This window comes from Pleurodeles waltl, chromosome 2_2 (assembly GCF_031143425.1).
Source record: "Pleurodeles waltl isolate 20211129_DDA chromosome 2_2, aPleWal1.hap1.20221129, whole genome shotgun sequence".
Classification (NCBI taxonomy): domain Eukaryota; kingdom Metazoa; phylum Chordata; class Amphibia; order Caudata; family Salamandridae; genus Pleurodeles; species Pleurodeles waltl.
In genome coordinates, this window is record NC_090439.1 from 1040794489 (window position 1) to 1040810494 (window position 16006).

The window sequence follows — 16006 nt, forward strand, 5'->3', positions numbered from 1 at the left end:
ACTGCACTCTGATGGACTGCACCAGCTGCACACTTGGGCTTCACCACAAGAATGACTTTGCGTGGCTTTAACTGGTTCAAGGGGGGACTCCCTGTTTGCTACAGGTGAAAAATAGCTAATCAGAGTCCCCTGCATCAAAGAAACTGACCAGCTGACCACTGTCCAGTGGCCATTTTGGAGTTTGAGCCAGGTGCATTCTGGGAGTTGGAGTCTGCACCCTCAAGGAGCAACTCAGAGCTTCTAGAACACTGGAGTGAGCTGTGAACTCCTAAAGCACCTTCAAAGACCTTCTGGAAGAAGATCCAGAAGTTTGGAGAAGATTATTGAACTTGTTGGAAAAAGCCCCAAAGAAGGACTAACCCACCGGAGTGAGTGTAGCCGGCTTGCCTCAACCGTGCACCAGCCTGACTTGCAGGTTCGTCCCATTGAAGAAGATCTCCAAAAAAGTGACAGTCCAAACGTAGAAAATTGACCGGGACCTCCCGGGCAGTGTATCCAAAAAGGGTTCCAGGGACGTTGGATCAAAATTCAAGTTTGGCCCGGTCGAAGGATTTTCGTCTCGAAAAATCTTCTAACTCCGAACGTAGAAATCCGAGGAAGGGCTCCAGGGAGGTCGGATCAGACTGGTGACTTCATCCCGCTGAAGAAAATCTTCAAGAAAACGACTAAGTCTGAAGGTAAACTTTTGACCGAAGCCTCCCGCTAGCTGTAGATGAGCAGGGCTCCATCGTGGTTGGCCTTAACCTTTGACTTTGCCTCCGTTGTGGCACAAACAAATGACCAGATTGGCATTATTCATTTCTATGTGCTACAAAACACTAAGGCCCTCATTATGACATTGGCAGTAAATTCCACTTACTGCCATGCTGACTGCCGCCAACATACCGCTGTGGATATCCGTTCACCATATTATGACACACACACAACAATCCATCACTATTCAGCCACAGACACAAATCTGCCACACCAAAGGTCAGCGATAAACTGGCGGTATCAAAATCCACACTGTTACGCCAACAGAACTACGCCCATCACATTATGACCCACAAATCACTACGGTGGACATTCAATGGCGGTAAACCATTGGCGGTACATACCGCCGTGCTCAAAATACACACACTAAAACAAAGCAACACTGCATTGGTCAATTTAAATAACACACACCTGGTACCCATAGACACACCTCACCCACACATCCACACCACTACAAAACACACACCCACATTACCCACAACCCTTTACCAATACAAACAATTGCCACCAGAGAGAGGCAGCAAGACCACAGACAAAACCAGAGCCACACACCACCATCACCAATTCAACACCAATGCACCTCACAACACACACCCCAACACATCACCCTTCACACCCACACTACTCACACAACACCCATGGCACCACAACAACACCCCAGATTAACTGAGGAGGAGCTAAGGGTCATGGTGGAAGAAATCATCTGGCGAAGAGCCACAGCTATTTGTAGCACAGGTGCAGCAGATATCCATTGCTAGGAAGATGGACCTATGGCGGAGGATCGTGGACAGGGTCAACGGCGTGGGACAGCACCCCAGAACAAGGGTTGACATCAGGAAGAGGTGGAACAACCTACGGGGGAAGGTGAGTTCCATTGCAGCAAGACACCAACTAGCTGTACAGAGGACTGGCAGTAGACCGCTCACCTCTCCCACACAACTAACAACATGGGAGGAGCAAGTCTTGGCAATCATGCATCCTGAGGGCCTGGCAGGAGTAGCAGGAGGACTGGACTCTGGTAAGTCAACTCTATTTCTAGCACCCCTGTACCTGCATGCCATCACATACCCCCACCCTCACTCCCATTACTCCACCACTACCCACACACCCCACCAACACGTCACCCATACCAATGCCAAGCCGTGCATGCACCACCAATGCATGGACACCACTCACAGACCTGCATGGACACCTATCACTAAAACATGCACACTAGAGAGAATCAGCTAGCCCACCACATACAAACTCTCACAAGTTAAAGCTGCCAGTGCAAATATAATCTAAAAGGGTAACCCACTCACGCACAAAATGTCACAGACAGAAGCAGAAACACTGCATTTACATACCCACAGGTATCCCACCCAATGTCACCGGAGAAGAGGTGCCAGCACTAGCCAGTCCCCCCACAGAAGAGGCCCACAGTGATGACAGTGCCTCGGCTTGCCTTGATCTGGATGACCAACCTGACCTATCAGAGACCCCGAACAGTCGGTTACCCAGCTACAGCACCCACCCAGCATACCCATACCTCTGTCCCCAGGACACGTCAATCAGCAGTGTGTCCACCACAACAGCGACCCCTGGGCACACCTCACCCCCAAGACAATCAGGGACCTGGGGTCAGTGGCAGTGGGCACACAGGTCAGGGGACAGAGGCACAGGACAACAGGGAAGCTGGGAGGACTGCTGTGCGCCAGGGGGAGGACAGGGCCAGGGAACCGACTCTCCAGGAGGCACTAACCGAGATCCTGGGAGCCTACCAACATTCCCAGGATACTCTGGGCCAGATCCTGGCCAATGTGCAGGAGAACAGACGGCTGCAGGAGGGACAGTACCAGGATCAGGGAGGACCTGCAGGCCATTCATACTACCCTGGACTCCATTGCAGGGGTGCTGGCAGACATGGCTAATATTATGAGGGAGGCAGCCTCACAACAGCGGACCCCTGCCACTAGCCAGACAATTGAACAACCTTCCACCTCCACTGCCGCTAGTGGACAGGAGGCCCCGCCGCAGGACCAAAAGGCCACCAGCACCTCTCCCCCTGCAGAAGGAGAACCGCCTAGCAAATGTTTCTGCGATCCAGGCAGAAGCCAGAGAGTATTGCCAAGACCCCCGCCAGAAAATAAGACTCTCCTGATTGTTACCATTGTGTCCCACTTTGTCACCCTGTCCACATTGAACTGCCATTGCTCCCCTTCCTTTGCCCCCTTGGACAATGCACCTGTGCTACAAATAGACTGGAACAATACCCTGGACTTTCCTCCATGATCACCCCAGCCCATTGCACCTCCCCCTTTTCTTCTTAGCACTACAATAAACACAATTTGAAAAAGAATGGAGTATGTCAAATTATTTAAGTATGTATTAGTTTAACAAGGCTCAAACATTGTAATTCAACTGTACAGTAATGTGCCCATAGATTAGACCTGTAGTTGGCTGCAGTGAACACACCAGGAACGATAGTGGGGCACCAACATCTGCAAAAAGAGTTACCAAATGGTACAGTGAGTGGGCATACAAGTGGGAAATCACAGCCTGCCAGTTACAATCTAAAAAAAATGACAATGAAATGTGAAATACCACTGTCTTACCTGTGTGTCATTGGAAATATTGTCGAATCAATGCAGTTCTGTTGTCCTCATCCTCTGCCTCCTCATCTTCACCGTCCACAGGGTCCACTGCTGCCACACTGCCATCTCCAGGCTCCTCCTCCTGCAGAAAAGGCACGTGGCGTCTTAAGGCAAGGTTATGCAACATACAGCATGCCACGATTATCTGGCAGACCTTCTTGGGTGAGTAGCACAGGGATCCACCTGTTAGATGAAGGCACCAAAACCTGGCCTTCAAGAGGCCAAAGGTACGTTCAATGATCCTTCTTGTTCGCCCATGTGACTCATTGCAGCATTCCTCTGCCCTTGTCCTGGGATTCCTCACTGGGGTCAGTAGCCATGATAGGTTGGGGTAACCAGAGTCACCTGTAAACATCGAGGGACAACATTTAGCCACACATGGCCCACATCATACCCATACACCAACATTCACTGTGTGGGAACCAGGGATCACCTATTAGCCACACACGGTGCCTCTGTAGTTGGGCCATCACATTTGGGATGCTGCTATTCCTAAGGATAAAGGCATCATGCAGAGTCCCAGGATACTTTGCATTGACGTGGGAGATGTACTGGTCCACCAGGCACACCATCTGAACATTCATGGAATTAAAACTCTTTCGGTTTCTGTAGACCTGGTCATTTTGCTGGGGGTCGGGGAGACAAATGCAATATGTATTCCATCAATCACCCCAATTATGTTGGGGCTATGTCCCATTGCATAGAAGTCAGCCTTCACTGTGGCCAAATCATCCACTTGGGGGAGAACAATGTAGCTGCACATGTGTTTAATCAGGGCAGACAACACTCTTGTCAGCGCTATGAGGACATTTGCTGTGACATTCCTGCTGCCAAGCCCACTGTCACTTGAAAGGAACCAGTTGCCAGGAAATGGAGCACAGATAGGACTTGCACAAGAGGGGGGATCCCAGTGGGGTTACAGATAGCAGATATCAGGTCAGGCTCCAGTTGGGCACACAGCTCCGTGATTGTGGCCCTGTCAAGTCTGTAGATGAGGATAATGTGCCTGTCCTCCATTTTTGCCAAGTCTACCAGGGGTCTGTACCCGGAGGTATGTCTCCATCTCCTATTCATACGCAGCTGTTGCAATCTAGGGGACAAAAGAGTGAGAAGCAGGTCATAAACTGTACATTGTAGCCACAACAGTACAATGCATGATGGTATTTTGAAATGTATATGTGGCATTTGTCCAGATTGTACGATTGTGAACTGTGTCACAGTTGTAATCCAGGGCCTGCCCCCTCTGAAATGGCGTCCAGCTGTCCTGTGTGGATGGACAGGTGGAAGTGAGGTAATTCCACTGATGTTGTGCGCTGTTGCGGGAGGCGGTCAGGAACTGCTGTGCAATGCCTCATTGGATAATATTGGCCCCTATGGTTTACAGTGGCCAATGGTGATGTATGCTGGTGGTGACGGTATTCACCGCCATGGACGTGACCACCATTTTCTATCTGTTCACTCACTTGCTACCTGACCTTCAACAGGAGAGGACCTACACTGCCTGTGCTGCTGTGACCTGTGTCTGGAACCTACCATGGCTCATGTGACTGGGGAAAGGGCCCCTGCCTTAACCTCAATGGAGTTGGATCGGCTGGTGGATGGGGTCCTACCCCAGTACGGACTGCTGTATGGGCCTCCAGACCAACAGGTGAGTACACTGTGAGCCCGATGCATGAATCCATGGAGTGTTGTGTGTCAACGCCTTGTGTGGGGGGGTTGGTGGATGACCCCTGGGCGACCTGCAGCTTGTGTGCTAGGCCATGTCTGTACAAATGGGGATGGGAAGGGGTATGGTGGGCCATGAGTGTAACAGGCGGGACGGTCTGAGTAATACTTGTGTGTATTTTCTCTACAGGTCAACGCCCATCAAAAGAAGGGTATATGGCATGCCATCACCAAGGACGTCCGGACCCTGGGAGTCTACAGCAGGCGGAGCACCCATTGTCAGAAACGGTTGGAGGACCTGATATGCTGGGCATGGAAGATAGCAGAGGCCCAGCTGGGGATGGCCTACAAATGAGGAAGAGGTGCCCGTCGAACCCTGACCCCCCTGATGGCCTGCATAATGGCGGTGGCCTATCCGGAGCTGGATGGGCGCTTGAGGGCATCACAGCAGACACAAGGGGGTGAGTACAGTGCCCATCATTACAACTTACGCATGGTAGGGTGGGATCCGGGTGGGGGATGTGTGTCTGTGGGTGCCCCTAGGCCAGGCCTGACATTGCAGAGTAGGTCCTATGTTAGGCAGGGTTCTGATGTGATATTCCTCAAACCTAGCTAGTAGGCATCCACTACTGGGCAGGGCTCTGTGGGTACCAGGTATGCTGCAGTTGGCGGTGTGTGTCCCTCCCCATGCCTTGGTAACTAGCATTGTTACTGGTAGTGCACTGCATAGTGCGTAGGGCTGTTCCATGTGTGTGAGGGTGCTGTGTACGCCAACGGTGATGTTGGTGCAGCCACTGACCAAGTGTTCCCTTTGTCTCTTCCTCCACCCTTTTTGTTTTGTCATCCTGCCCTTATGTGCATTAGCATCATCTGGCAGAGGAGCAGAAGCACCAGTGACAGAGGGAGCTGCATCCCACAGGACCCAGGAGGCAGAGTTCACCGACGATGAGGGGACCAGTGGGATGGAGGGCAAGGGGAGCACCACGGTGGAGACTGGAGGGGACAGTTCAGACACAGATACCTTCTCCTCCGATGGAAGCTCCCTAGTGGTGGCGGACACCTCTGTGACTACCCCAGCTACAGCCGCAGCCGCCACCCCTGTACCAGTGCTGCCCTCCCTGCAGCCCCTCAGCGTGTTGCCCGGGCCCGCTCACCCAGGATGGTAGGCATCTCCTTCGCCCAAGGCACCTCAGGCCCTGCCCTAGTGAGCCCTGCTGCCCTGAGTGAGGAGGCTGTTGACCTCCTTGTTGTAGTTTAGCTGCGATTAGATTAAGCATTAGCAGGAGCCATCTTGTATTTAGTAACTATTGTGAACATTTCGCGGAATCCATTTTGTATTCATGGCAGCCATTTTTCTCTGGCACATGCTGCCATGTGCTCACCATGTGCTCTGTCCTACCTTTCTGTTAACTACTCTTGAAAATCTGCCTAGTGACAAGTTATATTTAGCATCTCCCACTTTCGCACATGCCCAGTAAGGTCTGCAGCTGTTAATCCTTGAAAACTGTTAGCCCCTCCTACCTGTCGACTGTGCATTTCCACATGACCTTACATGTATGCAAGTCTTGCTTCTATAATTGTACCACCTTCTTTTAGCCCCTGCGTGGGTATAAAAGGACCATGCTCTCTCAGTTCAGTGTGCTACTTCAAACATTACCGAAGTGTGCTGTTTGAACTGTAGTACCACCTCATGAGATTTAATAAACTTTGTCTTTTATTTCAGTTTCTGTGCCAACTTCTTCCTGTATGGTCTGAGGACTTTTTGCAGAGAAGGGTGAACCCCTTGCACTAGTAGGCCTTGCTGAGGCTTACTTCAACAAATTGGTGCCCGAACAGGGACTCATCGGCGACTCGGACGCCCAACGGAGTGGTCGCGAGGAAGGATTGGGATCTCGCTGCGGACGATCAATGCCTGAGGAGACCCTAGTCTTGGCAACCATGCCGTTTTTCCCTTCTTTCTGATTTGACCATCCAGGTGGCGCCGGTCCTCGACTGAGATTCTTTTTGTTCATTCGTCATGCAGTGACCATTTGGTCGATTTTAGAACTTGGCAGTTGGAACCTGGACACCCTGTGATTGGTAAGAGCCATTTTACGGCACTTGCGGTGGGTTTTTATGCCTTTGTTTGGTAATGAAGTTTAGCACCACTTACTGTGGCTCTCGTGTTTTGGGTGACTAGTCAATTTGTGTCCTTTGAATTGATATATAAATTGCAATTTATATAGGCAGGTAATGAGGAGAATTTTCTCCAATTTAATTTTGATTTGAACGGCACCTTAAGTGCTACTTTGATTATAATATTGCATACTCTGCACTATTTTTGGCATGCCTGTTTTTAGCGCACTTCGTAGGATGTGTTGCTTTTGTAATGGTACCAATTTGAGACTGGAAGAATCGCAACCAGCACCCCCAGAGGGGACGCCCAATAGAGATATGTATGTTAAACATGGTCTTTCTTCTATAATGTACAGCACATTATGGAATAAATACACTTGTGCGGATCCTGAGTTACGTTGGCCTATGCATGGGTCCTTTGATTTGCGAAAGATTGAGTATGTGGAACAATGTATGTGTAAGCGAAAGTCTAGGCAAGATATTTTTGACTGTGTACGAATGTGGGAGAAAGAAGTGCGTGGACGAGTGAAGCGTGAACAAGCCTTGCTTGAGAAAGAGCAGCGGAAGAATGTATATGTGAAAGCATTGGAAATGAGAAAGAAAGAAATAAATGACTTAAAGGAGCTTGAAGAGAAAGAACGTAAATTACAGGTAACTGGCCAATACACCGTTAGGCAACCTCTCTATCCTATCCTTAATAAACCACATGATGATTTTTTGTTACTAGATTGCCCTCCACCTCCGTATGTCGTTCCTTCTGCCCCTCATGAGTTAGCTAAGGTCTCCAGTTCGGAGCAACAGAAGATGCGAGACAGTCGCTCTATGTTGCCTGCTGACCGTGCGTCTGAGCTTAGATCTATTGCTCGTAAAACAATTCGGAGCGTTGTCTCTGCTTCTGAACTTTTAGACAACATGAAAGGGTGGACAGAAAAGGAGCAGCTATATTTTACTGAGGCATTTGGCTCAGAAGTTATTGAACTATATTGAAAATATTCTGATGAGTTAGAGCCCGATGATGTAGCAGCTGATCATAAGCAAATGCGTGATGGTCTTTTTGTTTTCTCCCAGGTGGCTGATGGAATCAGGCGTTTGGTGAAATTATGTGTTGTGGCAGTCTGTTTGCAAGAGGAGAAAAGGGCTGTGGAAGTAGTTGCACGGACATCTCAGACCGGCGGGGTGCAAGCTTCCATCTTCGGAACAGATAAGACTATGATAGTTCACGTGAAACCAATGCGGGAGGCCGCACCTTTGAATGTTCCTCCTAAAGGATTGGGTACAAGTGATGATAAAACTTCTGTTGATGCTAAGGGTTATTTTATTTATAATTGGGTGTATACTCCTTGGAATACGGCAGATGTAATGGCACTTAAAACAGCATTACCTGACCCGCTGAAAAATCCAGCTGCCTTTTATGAGGAAGTTGAAGGAGCAATTAGTTCTTGTACTATGACTTTGGCTGACATTGATTTATTTTTCGGATTTATATTACCGCCAGATATGTGGAGAACTGTTCGTAAAATTGATGATTGTGTAGTTTTTGGGGCGTCATGGAAAGAATTAGAACAGATGGACGGGGATAGGGAACCTGCGAAAAAGCCATATAAGTTGATTCTAGATCTTCCTACAGCCATATTAGTTAAGTTCAAAATGATTATTCCCCCTAAAAAGATAGATTGGACTGTTTTAGAGTCTTGTAAGCAAAAGGCAGATGAATCGGTCTCTGATTTCTTTACACGCTTTGAAGAAGCATTTCATGATTTTAGCGGCCAGTTATTGTCAGATGATACGGGCAGACATTTGTTTGTCGATAAATATGTCGCAAATCTGTTACCAGGAATAGCTAGTTGTCTAAAAGCTAGTGAAAGTTCATGGACTACCTCTACTCCGGTTTCTCTTTTGACTATGTCTCAGTATTATGAACGTTAGGAATTAGAAGCAAAAGGTAGCGAGGATAAAAAGATTAAAGAATTTAAGACGAAGGTTATGTTGGCTCAAGCTTATGGTCCGCCTTTTAGAGGTAGTGATAGAGGTGGACGTGGATCTTATGGTTCTTCTTACACTCGTTCGAATTTGTCTGTTGATCAGTGTGCGTATTGTAATATATTTGGGCATTGGGCTGCCGATTGTCCAGCACTACGTGTTCAGCAGTGTTCACGTGGTCGGGGACAAATGAGAAATCGCTCAGGATATTCAGGACCTAGAAGAAGCACGAATGATCATGCTATGGTTGATGCTAATGTACGAGGGCAGGATGGGTTTAACACTTTTGATAGACGGAACCAATACCAGATGTCTAACCATGTGCAGCCTGATTTCCAAGACTCTGCTTATGCATAGGATTGCCTAGGATGGGGTAAGGAATCAGTTGAAGTTCCAGTAGATCAGAGGGGTCCCTATGTTACAGCACATGTTTTGGGTTCTACTGATCAGTTTCTGGTTGATACAGGAGCTACTCGTAGCGCCTTGTCTAAACAATTGATTCCAAGGGCTCCCCTGTCTGGCTTAACCATTACATCGATAGGTTTCGATGGAACACCTTCCCTTAGCCCATTGTCACAATCACTTGCATTCCATGTTGATAAATTTACTGCTCCATGTCCATTTTTGCTTTCTCCAAATACACCAGACAATATTGTGGGTCTTGATATGCTCAAGTATTTCAGGGCTACAATACGATGCTCTCCTGAAGGGGTGCGTGTTATTTTAAATGATAATCATCCTGTGATGGAAAGAGTTTGTCTTGTTAAAGAGGATATTACATTAGCTTCACTCCCTAGTACTTTGTGGGCTACTTCAGATACTAATGTGGGACAAATGATTATTCCACCGGTACATTTTAGTGTCAAGGAGGGAGCTGTATTACCACGTTTGCCTCAATACAAAATTTCACAGGAGGGCGAAGAAGCACTCACACGAATTGTGCATGATCTTATTGCAGTTGGAGTTGTTGAGGAAGTTCTGTATAATGTTTGTAACAGTCTGATTCTTCCTATTCTGAAAAAGGATACTGATACCAGGATTTACCGATTCATTATTGATTTACGAGAAGTCAATAAGATTGTGATACCACAATATCCTGTGGTATCTGACATCACAACACTTCTTACTTTGGTTCCCCCGACAGCAACTACGTTCTCTGTGATAGACTTGAAGAATGCTTTCTTTTCGATCCATATTCATCCTGACAGCCGATATTTGTTTGGTTTTACTTTGAATAAACAATCAAATAGATTTTGCAGAGTTCCTCAAGTCTATACTGAGAGTCCAAGTATTTATAGTCAAGCGTTAAAACGACAACTTGATTCTTTTGTTTTGCCTGAAGGTGTGACTCTCATACAATATGTCGATGATATTTTGTTGGCGGGTGATACCCCTGAGCAATGTGAAAAGTGCACTTTGTCCTTACTTTCTTTTCTTGCTTCACACCATCATAAAGTGTCACGAAAGAAATTGCAATATTGTAGACCAAAGGTAACCTATTTAGTTCACCTTTTGTCTAAGGAGGGCGGTGCACTTACATCAGGTCGTATTCAAGCAATTTTAGACACACCAGTACCCTCTACTCAGAGAGATGTTTGTGCATTCTTTGGTCTTACTTCTTTTTGTAGGCAATGGATATTAGGGTTTTCACACATTGTCAAACCTTTGCTAGCACTTTTGACTAAAGATACTCCAATGCCCCTCCCATGAACAGATGAATGTGAAACTGCTTTCCGGCAGCTACGATAAGCCCTTTGTTCAGCACCAGTGTTAGGTACTCCAGATTACATGAAGCCTTTTGCACTTTACATACATGAGAAAGATGGATGTGCATTGTCAGTTTTAGTACAGACACATGGCGATAAGCAGCGTCCCTGTGCATATTTTTCAGCAGTACTTGACCCTGTTGCTCGAGCGTTGCCTGGGTGTTTTCGTTCAGTTGCCGCAACAGCTGTGTCAATACGTCAGAGTGAAGGGATAGTTTTGTCACATAAGCTGTTGGTGTTAGTACCCCATGTGGTTGATGCTCTTTTAAATCAAACAAAGATACAACATTTAACTAGCGCTCGCATGACAGGATGTGAATTGACATTGCTGGCTCCTCACATTACACTGAAGAGATGTGCAACACTAAATCCAGCCACTTTGTTGCCATATCCAGTGACTCAGCCTCAGTCACAAGAAACACATGATTGTATATTCCTTACCGAAGAACAGACAAAGGGTTGTATTGATTTACAAGATACGCCCCTTCCAGATGTAGACGGGGAACTGTGGGTTGATGGATCTTGTTTGAAGTTGCCAGACGGTACGACCTCAGCTGCATATGCAATCACCACAATACACACGGTGGTGGAGACAGCTCGTATGCCACAGAAGTCAGCTCAAGTAGCTGAACTAATAGCTTTGACACGAGCATGTGAGCTTAGTACTGACTTATGTGTGAACATTTATACAGACAGCCGCTATGCTTTTGGAGTGGCTCATGATTTTGGTTTGCTTTGGAAGGAGAGAGGCTTTCTCACATCCCACGGGATACAGATAATGCACGGAGAATTAGTGCATAACCTCTTGACTGCATTGCAATATCCAAAGAAATTAGCTATTGTGAAATGTAGTGCACACAAGAAAGTGACCGATAAGATAGGGCAAGGCAATGCTCTTGCGGACCGCGTAGCACGTGAGACTGCGATGCAGCGAAGTACTACTTCTATGTATGTAGTGAAGTCACAAGCTGAACATTGGCATAATGCTGGACAAGATGTATTAGATGTACAGAAATCTGCTTCTGTGAAAGAACGTGAGCAATGGTCTGAAGAAGGAGCATTGGATGATGAGGGCTGTTGGCGGAATAAGCAGATGGATAAATGGAAATTGCCTATAGCTTTTGTACAACCTATGGTTTAGATGGCACATGGGCTGGCACATGTTGGAGCTTCAACAATAACAAAGTTGCTTACGCAAGTTTGGGAGCATCCAGAAATTTCCAGTACAGCTAAGAGAGTAGTACAGTCTTGTTTGATCAGTTTACAATACAATCCTGGAAAAGGGACACGTACTCCTGCAGGAGGGTTTGTTACACCAACTGCACCTTTTGAAGTTCTACAAATGGATTATATTCAGCTTGAACGCTGCAACAATTTGAAGTATGTCTTGGTGGTGGTATGTGCCTTCAGTAAATGGATAGAGGCATATCCCACAAAGGATAATACTGCCATTACTACAGCGAAGGTGCTTTTGAAAGAATTTTTCCCTAGGTTTGGTTTGAGACTTTTATGGAATGATAATGGACCTCATTTTGTTGGGGAAGTTATTAAGTATGTCCTGAAAGAATTAGGGATCAAACAGAAGTTCCATGCAGTTTTCCACCCACAATCAGCAGGGTTGGTGGAAAGGTATAGTGCTACTTTGAAGCTGAAGTTAGCGAAGATACAGGCTTCCACATCCTTAACTTGGCCGGATGCATTACCGTTGGCATTACTGTCTATTAGGTCAGTGTCACACTCTCGAATCGGCCTTAGTCCTTATGAAGTGGTTTTTGGGAGGCCAATGAACATTTGGGGAGTTCCTAAGCCAAATTCTGTATATGATGTACCTTGTGTCCTGATGAATGATTATTTGGCACAGTTAACTGACAATTTGGTTTCTATTCATCAACAGGTTTGAGAAGCACTTCCTGACAGATCTACAGGTGAAGGCCATGAACTCCGACCTGGTGACCAAGTGATGATTAAGTCCTTTGAAAGATCAAGTAGCTTGGAACCAAGGTGGCGAGGCCCAGAACAGGTGCTCCTTGCGACAAGGATAGCAGTTCGAGTGACAAACTGAAAGAATTGGGTCCATAGTACTCACTGCAGGAGAGTGCTACCTATCTTGGTGGAACCTGTTGTGCTGACAGATCATCGAGAGATTTTGACTACGGAGAAAGGCCGTGCTATATCACCTGACGAATCTGCAGAGGTCTTCCCGGACCATACGACTTCTGGAGTGTCGCGATATAATTTGAGACCGAGGAAAGAATCTGATTTTTTTTTTTTAAACTGGTTGAGCTACCGCCCTGGGTTAGTGAAACGAAGAGCCAATGTGGCAAGGGGGGGGGATCACCCATGCATTAGAGTAGTGACACCTGTCTTGGCCCGTGGTGAAGAAATCAGCGGCTGCCCAGGGATAAGAGCTCCAACGATTGTTTTTAATTCATTTCTGAAAGGGTCGATTATCACTGTTGCTAAAATGAATAACAAACTGATCATTAGTACTATGGGGTTTTATTGTTGTTTTGGTGATTATAGCAATAATCACTTGGTTTGTTGAAAAGAAGGCTCCTGCTCGTGAGTTTTTTGTTGCCACTACTCCAGCACCAGAGGATCACTAATACTTTACGATTCCCTATCAGGAGCAGAAGCACCGTCAATCGTACTTCAATAATACTTTCATTCAGATGTTGCATCATACTCATAATGCTACAAATACTACTAACTGTTGGGTATGTGGAATGATACCTGCACATCAAAAGAAAGGAGGAACACCTTTCATTCCTCTTCCTTTTTCACACAATGGTTCTTGTCAAGTGTGGTCTACGCTTTTGTTTGCATCTGGAAAAAGTACAGAGGGTGGACTTCTTTTTTACCTTAATAAAGTATGCTACCAAGACAAAGATGGGTATCCCCAAGCCAAAGGAACTAAATGGGAATGGGAAGAGTATCAACCGGACAATGTTTCAATACCATATGTCTTCACAAATATAAGAGACTCTGACAAGAAAGAACAATTAGTGATTTCTGTTACAAAAACTAAAGCAGATTTATGTATACATAGCTTTGGGCGAATTCCAGTAGGGATAAGTGATTGTACCTTGATTTTAACTATTGAGGGTGTAAATAATAGTAGTTTTACAGCTTCACATAATACATATTTTGTTTGTGTTAACTATGGATATTACCAACTACCTGTTGGGTGGTCAGCTGTGTGTTATGTATCTTTTCTATTACCCCCTGTGTTTTTGGCCCCTGCATCATATCACCGAGATTTTAAACTGTTCAATGACATCATTAAAAATAGATATAAAAGGGCAATAAGTACAAATGAGGTAGACCAAACGGATACTAGCCTGCAACAATATGTTGATTTTAATTTAGGGTTGTTCTCCTTTGTGGGTGCTGCGTTAAACAGTAGGAAAGTGAGACGATTGACTAGGGTTGTGGAAGCTGTTACCAATCAGGCAGCTCTGGCACTTGGGAATATTACAGAGGAGCTCCAAATTGCGAGGATTGTAGCGCTCCAAAATCGTATGGTACTAGATGTGATATTAGCTGACCGAGGTGGTGCATGTCGCATCATCTGTAGTAGTTGCTGTGTTTTTATTCCAGATCACTCACCTTCAGTATATGATGCAATATCTAAATTGCATAAAATTGCTGCAGAAATCCACACAGAGACTGGTACTTGGACTTTTTCTGGATGGTTTTGGGCTCTTGTTTCCGCTTGGGGCTGGAAACTACTGACTATCCTGTGTGTAATGATTGCAATATTTTTCACATGCTGTATCTGTATTCAGTATGGTCCAATGTTCTGCTCCATGTGTATTACTGCTTGTATGCCTACCAAAAGAAATATTACAGAAATGAAAGCACAACACATGTTAGATAAGGAAATAGCTGAAATGATGAGCATAAATATACAAGATGAATATTTAGATTATCCCAGAAAGACGAATGTCTTCAGCTAATGCTGAAAGGGTCGTCTGTTGTAGTTTAGCCGTGATTAGATTAAGCATTAGCAGAAGACATCTTGTATTTAGTAACTATTGTGAACATTTTGCGGAATCCATTTTGTATTCATGGCAGCCATTTTTCTCTGCCACATGCTGCCATGTGCTCACCATGTGCTCTGTCCTACCTTTCTGTTAACTACTCTTGAAAATCTGCCTAGTGACAAGTTATATTTAGCATCTCCCACTTTCGCACATGCCCAGTAAGGTCTGCAGCTGTTAATCCTTGAAAACTGTTAGCCCCTCCTACCTGTAGAGTGTGCATTTCCACATGACCTTACATGTATGCAAGTCTTGCTTCTATAATTGTACCAACTTCTTTTAGCCCCTGCGTGGGTATAAAAGGACCATGCTCTCTCCGTTCAGTGTGCTACTTCAAACATTACCAAAGGGTGCTGTTTGAACTGTAGTACCACCTCATGAGGTGTAATAAACTTTATCTTTTATTTCAGTTTCTGTGCCAACTTCTTCCTATATGGTCTGAGGACTTTGTGCAGAGAAGGGTGAACCCCTTGCACTAGTAGGCCTTGCTGAGGCTTACTTCAACATCCTGAGATCCATCTTTGTAGGGCAGTCAACCATTGTGAATGCAAGCCAGGGGCTGGCAGCACAAATGCAACAAACCAATGTATTTCTGGAGATCATTCACACTGGCTTGGCAGCCCAACAAAGATCAATCCAGGCTCTGGCCTTCTCTCTGATGGCAACCATTGTCCTTATTTTAGGTCTGCTGTGTCTCAGCTGGAGGTGTGGGCTTCTTCCCTTTCATGGCAGAGGCGAGGGTTCCATCCCTTTCCTGGCTGCTGGAGTGGGATCCTTACCCTTCCTGGCTGCTGAGTGGGATCCTTACCCTTCCTGGCTGCTGGAGTGGGATCCTTACCCTTCCTGGCTGGTGGAATGGGATCCTTACCCTTCCTGGCTGCTGGAGTGGGATCCTTCACTGTCTTGCCTCCACGACAAGGAGGTGGCTCCACTGTCCCCGTGGACTGTTTTGCTGAGGTGCTAGGCTGGGTCATTGGGACCCTGCTCTTACGGGCAGGATGGGGGGGGGATAGGGTCAAGTTGGGCAAGTAAAAGCTTCTTAGGGACAGTG